This window comes from Chenopodium album, chromosome 13 (genome assembly GCF_948465745.1).
Source record: "Chenopodium album chromosome 13, dcCheAlbu1.1, whole genome shotgun sequence".
NCBI classification, from domain to species: domain Eukaryota; kingdom Viridiplantae; phylum Streptophyta; class Magnoliopsida; order Caryophyllales; family Amaranthaceae; genus Chenopodium; species Chenopodium album.
In genome coordinates, this window is record NC_137846.1 from 14596211 (window position 1) to 14601207 (window position 4997).

A 4997-nucleotide genomic window follows, 5' to 3' on the forward strand; every position below is an offset into this window, starting at 1 on the left:
ACTGTAGATAAAGCTGTAAGTGCAACCATAACAAAGTGTCCAAATGGAGAACACATACCAAGTCAATGTGTAATTTAGATAGCCTTGGGGCATGACTGAGCTACAAATCTAAGCACTACCATCCTGTGGATCACAATATGGTTTTCTAGGATGAACTTATTCATTGATGGTCCTTGTCTTGTAGACTGTATTGAGGAAGAACTGATGCATGGGCAATGGCAGGGACATCCACGAGAAATCACTGGCTAGACGCAGGATTAATTCCTTCGGAAGAGATATGATTGGCTTTGGGAAGAGATATGATTGGCTTCTTGCTCGCACAAACCACACCAGCTACTTCACAGTTTCACATGAGTAACAGACAGAGTTGGCTGCTGCACTTAAACAACAGGGGAAATTGGATCAACCAGAAACATATTTACTGAATGTATCCTTTAAAAAAAATAAAAAATAAAAAAAATAAAAACACGGAGCAAAGTTAAAAAGCTCAATCGTTTGGGGCTTTATTTAGACCAAAATCTCCAGAAAGAAGATGCTGCACTGGGTAAAATTTTAAATTTTTCGAGATCTTAATAAAACTTCAGTTACTTGTCATATCCAAATACTGCGATCAATCCTGAATCAATAAAACTAGGGGCTGAACATTAATATTTGAACCGTCATCAATAAGAAAACATAGCACAACCAAATCATATGAAGTATGTATTAAACATGAAGGTACAATACATGCAGAGAATTTCAGCAAAGGCAATTGGTATTCAGGGCTTTATAGTTAAAAAAATGCTCACCCAATTATCCTTTTCAGGGTAACTCAAATACTTGCCCCATCCTTTTATGGTAAACTTTTCCCCTAAAATGTCAGTGAAGTTAGGCCCTTTCCCCTCTATTTTTTCACTCATTGAATAATAATACCAACTCTGCCAACTGCATACGGAGCAAGTAGTTTGAGAGATTTGAGACTAAAGAGTAGATATTTCAGCAAGAAGTATTCCATAAATAATTAACATGACTTTATTTGCAATCTGACCAGATTTTACCAATCAAAACCTCTTCTCTGACTTCTCTCAGCTAAACATTCCTCTTTTACAACGATCTCTCTCCTCACCATCAACCTATCCATTGGGATTAGAAAGCTTAAAAAGAAGAGAGAGAAAAGGCATACATCCAACTTTAGGTCCCAAACAATAAGCTTTAAAGTTCAGATCCCAAATGTTAAGATCTCTAAAAATCCATTCCCAGAAGTACAGGTAACAAAATGATGACACAGCACCGTATTTTATTGACTGCTTTCCCTGAAAATTGATCAGCATCAAACCTAAGTTTGTGAGGCAGATAAGCTAATAACATTATGCAGCTAAATGCTTAGAAATTCATGACCTATCTATGGTAAACCATGATCAAAATGAAACATGTAGAAGACAAGATCAATTCTAAAAGAACAAAGCGAGACAGAATAAATCTACATAAGAGTAAAATGATCACATTGTATCTTTATGCAGCTGACAATCAATACTAAAACATGAAACAAACTGCAGGTACAAATTCACAAACACGATCATTCTTCTGCTCACCTATCAAGATTGTCATATATAAGCGCAAGAGGTGTGATAGGTCAGTATCCAATTTCTGCAAGTCTTGATATACTTCTGGAGTTCTGGATTGTTAGGCCACAAATATTGACTTCTACTCTTCAAAAGCTCCCCTGTAAATCACTCACTGAAACTCCTAAGTGATGGAATTTTCAGTAGGAGCTGTAGCAGTAAATTGAATAGGCTTCATTGCCAACCTTTAGTTTTCACTTTTCAGTAATCCAACATTTTGATCTGCAGCAGCATACATAAACAGTTAAACAAAACAGTTTAGAAAGTAACACAAATGGAAGCTTGAGTAACAGATGTATGCCCTTCTAGTTTATTATATATCATATACTACGTATATGGAAGCTTGAGTAACAGAAGTATGATATTTTACTCTCCCCCACCCCCAACAAAAAAAAAAAAAAAAGGGGTATAAGGACATCAAATAATAATATTAAAAAACCAAAAAAAAAAAAAAAAAAAAAAACAAACAAACAAACAAACTATCTGTGGGCAATACATTAATTAACCAGTTCTAATCATCCTTCTATGTTCTTACCAAAATCAATCATACATTTCTCTATATAAAATACTACTACGTAAAAACAACACATTACTTAAGTAACCAATTTGATTTGATGATACATGTGAAATTGATGCCGTAATAAATGAATCAAAAACACACAAAGTTATAATATGCATCACAGATTGCATAAATCTCAGAAGGTAGAAAGCTGGAATTGTTACAGATTTCAGCAAGTATATACAAAGTCAATATTGGATAATACGAAGTATAACAATATGGTTTTTGACAAAATGTAATATGCAATAGATAAAGTGATCTCTCCATACCAATATCAGCCAGTGAAGCATTTTAACATAAAGAGATAGTAGTAAATATATCAGATTGAGATCAAATTCAAATCAACAATAGTTGTTTTGGATTAAAATGATCAGAAAGATGGAAAAAGATGAGCATGTACCCACCATCTTAATTACGATAACATTGGTCTCTATCAGTATTGTCTCAAACTGAAGAGGCAGAAATCTGTCTATTATCTTTGTCTCGCACATCATCTTTCTCATTGACTGACTCTTGAGTCATAGTTAACATTCCACGGCGTTCCATCATAATAAGATAAAGAAGCTTCATCCTGGCCTCATAAACAGGATTTGAGTTAATCAATCGTCCTCTTTCATAAGCTTCTCTCAAGAAAACTGTATGCATCTTCCCTTTGCTAGACAAATAAAATATCCCAGGGTGATCCAAAAATAAATCCCTCATATTCAAATCAATCCCAAACCACTTCCTGAAATGACTGATCTTCTCCACCTCCACCGTCTTCTCAACAGTCAAACTCATGAATTCATGAACAATGGCAACCACTCGTTTCTCCAAACCCTTTAAACCAATCTTTGCTCTCTTCTTCTCTCCTACAACCTCATATGGCCCAACATATGGCAACTTTTGCCATTTCCTAACCTTTGTCCAAAAAGTCTTCTTCAACTTCATTCCAGGTGGAAACCCTTGCTTAAAACTATATTGCATCTCCGTCCTATCAACCTTCGAATCCTCCTTACAACACTCCAAAACCCGCCAATCCTCCACCGCGGCAGTAAAATGATCACTAGGGTAACTACCAACTAGCTTCAAAACATGGGTATTAGGCTCATTCCCGTCACAAAGCAAGAACAACTGAGGATTCTTTGCAATAACAGACTCCTTAAAATCATCAGGAAGACCAACTCCCTCAACGGCACTGACCTAGACACCGACATCAACAACACTTGAACCAATCGTTCCACAACCAACGGCAAAGACTCATTAATCGCACCCGCCTCCAATTTAGCAATCTCAACCACTTTATGATCATAGAAAATCTTTGGGACAACCTAGACAAGAAATCAACTGAAACTGAAGGTGGGTTTTTGTTAGGGTTTGCCAAGATTAAGTCTTGAATAGCAATTACTTTAACTAGCTTCTTGTAATGATCCATATACTTCTCAACTTGTTCTTATTGTTGAATTTGAACTAAATGAAGCAGAATTTGAGAATTTTAACATGAATTTGACTAATTGAATAGCCATTACACTATATTCAGATTAAATTCAAGGCTACTGAACCCCAAAATCTGAAGAAAAACTTGTAAAAATTGAAAAAAATTAATGTAAATTTGAATGAAATTAAGATAAACATTGATTTACCTGAGCGAGAAAGTCCTGAAATCATTTTCTGGAAATGTTTAATTACTCCTGAGAATATGAAATCCCTTCCTTCCAATGTGTATATTTGATTGCTATAAGTATATTTGATTGTTAAAATAGATTAGTAAAAGCTGCAGTAGCACATTGGCTAAATCATACTCAGATTGATCCAGGTTCGAACCCTGGCTGCAGCAAATTTTTAGTTTTTTTAATTTATCGCTTCTTATATTAATATTTATATAAAATTTTATTTTTTTATAGATTGTTATCACTGAAGCTGCAGTAGCACATCGGCTAAATCTTACAGAGCAAAGATCCAGGTTCAAATCCTGGCTGCAGCTATTTTTTTAATTTTTAGTACTACTTTATTGCTTTATTTAAATATTTTATTGCTATAAATTTTTGATCTTTTCCACTCAAATAATAAAAAATCAACGATTAGAAATCAATATATTGACTCATTCACTAACTCACAATTTCATAAACTCAATACATAATTTGGGACTTGTTTGGCATCATTTTTTATTTTCACTTTCCTGTGTTTTTTTTTAAAACAAAAAACAGGAAACAAGAAAAAGGTGTTTCCACTTTTTTGTTATCAGTTTTCAAAATTTTTATTATGATTTCAATAAGTTTAAATAATTTCTCATTCATTATGTGACATATATCATATACTTTTATACAACAAAAAACCAAAAAACAGAAAATCACAGCAATGTCAAACGAACCCTTAAGTTCCCATTAACGAAAACAACCGTTATTGGCATGCAACCCCATGTCCAATAGGGTAAACAAAACATAAAAATAATAACCCTAAAATAATCAATAATCCTTCTGTTTACTATATATTTCACTTGTTTCATATTAAATGACACGTCTCATTTATGCATGCATGGTTGCCAACTCATACTTTTAGTTGTAAATATATTTAATTATATATTAGCAAAAGTTAATAGAATTTGATATTTGAAAGCTTTAAGTATAGTTGATATGAATCTAACAAAACCCCATATGATTTTGTTTGTAGAAAATAAGATAACAAGTTTTATAAGTGTAATATAGGATTTTTTTTTTTTTTTTTTTTTTACTCAAATCTTATAATTTTAAATAATTTAAATAGAGTATCTTTATCAATAAAGCATATATTAAATTTTATCACAAAGTTTCATATTTGGCTAGCAATATTGTGTAGCTAAAGTTACTTAGTCAAGGGTT

The 4997-nt window shown here is 33.1% G+C and overlaps 1 pseudogene across 1 annotated transcript; it reads right to left on the bottom strand.

The window, feature by feature from the left end:
• Positions 1–1513: 1513 nt before the first annotated feature.
• Positions 1514–3792, bottom strand: LOC145576379 (protein ROOT PRIMORDIUM DEFECTIVE 1-like; annotated as a pseudogene). Its single transcript, XR_014098371.1, has 2 exons — positions 2565–3792; positions 1514–1823 (listed from the first exon to the last, which is right to left on the bottom strand). The product of XR_014098371.1 is annotated as a protein ROOT PRIMORDIUM DEFECTIVE 1-like (transcript).
• Between the last annotated feature and the right edge of the window lie 1205 nt (positions 3793–4997).